General features: G+C 36.5%; 1 pseudogene; it reads left to right on the top strand.

Annotated features, from left to right (window-relative positions):
- Positions 1 to 1,498, top strand: part of LOC105524782 — a 5,723-nt pseudogene extending 4,225 nt beyond the window's left edge.
- The last annotated feature ends 198 nt before the right edge of the window (positions 1,499 to 1,696 follow it).

The raw sequence follows: 1,696 nt of genomic DNA, 5'->3' as shown, positions 1-1,696 counted from the left end.
CATCCCAAAAATAAGAACTGAAATCTTGAATTTTCTATAAAAAAATAGGGAGAAAGCTCCTTGACACTGGTCATGGCAATGATGTTTTCGATTCGACATAAAGAACACAAGCAACTAAAGCAAAAATAAAAAAGTGAAACTATATCAAAGAAAAAAGTTTCTGCACAATAAATAAAACAATCAACAAATTACAGAGATAGTATATTGCATGGGAGAGAATATTTGTAATCCATATGTGGGATAATATGATACTATCCAAATTATATGTCACACTAATCAATATGAAAAAAAAAAACCCACAGCAGAACAAAACAAAAACCAATTTTATCATTGATTGAGCAAAATATCTAAATAGCTTTTTTTCATAGACTTAAAAATGGACAGCTGATATATAAAAGCATTCTCAACATCACCAATTATCAGAGTAATTAAAATCAAAATCACAATGAGATACCACATTATCATGGTGTTAGGATAGCTATTATAGAAAAGGCAAAAGATAAAAAGTGTTAGAGTGAAAAGAAAAGAGAATATTTGTACACTGTTGCTAAGCATGTCCATTAGTGCAGCCATTGTTAAAAAAAGTATGGAGATTCCTTAAAATTTGTAAATTAGAAGTACCATTAATCCCAATTTGGAGTATGTAGCCAAAGGACATAAAAACAGTATAGCCACGGGTATCTGCACTCTTCTGATACAAATAAATGGATAAACCGTGTGAGAGAGGTAATTTCAGCTGTAATAAATTATTTTATTTACAACAATATTGATAAACCTTGAAGATATTATGCTAAATGAAATAGAAGAAAGACAAATACTGCATGATTTCATTTGTGGAATCAAAGAAAAAGAGAGAGAGTGACAAAGAAACAGAAAGAAAGAAAGAAAAGAAGGAAGGAAGGAAGGAAGGAAGGAAGGAAGGAGAGAGAAAGAAAGAAAGAAAGAAAAAGAGAAAGAGAAAGAGAGAAAGAAAGAAAAAGGAAGGAAGGAAGAAAAGAAAATAAAACAAACAAAAACAGAGAGCCGAATGTAGTTACCATGGGCTATGAAGTGGGGGAAAGTGGGAAGATATATACATCTCAAGCACTCTATTTTACACCCTAAATGTATACACTTTTCAATGTGTAAATCATAGCTCAATAAATGTGGAAAAAATTTAAGAGTAATCAGCAGGTCCTAAAGTTTTAAACTTTATTTAAAACTCTCTCGGCCACTGTTTCCGGCTCAAGCCAGGAAGGGCCCGATCACTTCTGGCCCCTTGACTTCTCCTAAGCTCCTCCTGCTGTTACTATAGCTGAGGAACATGTAATAGTTCTCAGGAGTTTTCCAGTTTCCACACCTTGCAGATCTGGGAGGGCCATCAGCCGTCCCCTCGCTTGTTGTCCACAGCCCCGTTTGGCTCCAGGCAACCGTGTCAGGGCATGTCCTCGTGGGGGCCACAGGCTGCCTTTCCATACCTGCATTCCCGTGGCCTCTTGGCTCCCCAAGCATCCTTTAGGGCCCCAGTGCAGTCCTCCTCACATTACCAGTGAAGGGAACATAAATGCAGAATATACTGAGGAGGAAAATGAGAAAAAAAAATTGGCCTGTGTATTAGAGTGATTGTCATTGGATCACCTGAGTTTTATACAGGGTCACTCTTTATCATTACTGCTGTAAAACCTGCTGCAATTGGAAGAGAAAATGATCCTGAGCA

The sequence above is a fragment of the Colobus angolensis genome, unplaced genomic scaffold, assembly GCF_000951035.1.
Source record: "Colobus angolensis palliatus isolate OR3802 unplaced genomic scaffold, Cang.pa_1.0 Scaffold509, whole genome shotgun sequence".
Taxonomy (NCBI): Eukaryota; Metazoa; Chordata; class Mammalia; order Primates; family Cercopithecidae; genus Colobus; species Colobus angolensis.
Note: the sequence above shows the minus strand (reverse complement) of the source record. Positions and strands in the feature narration are given on the sequence as shown.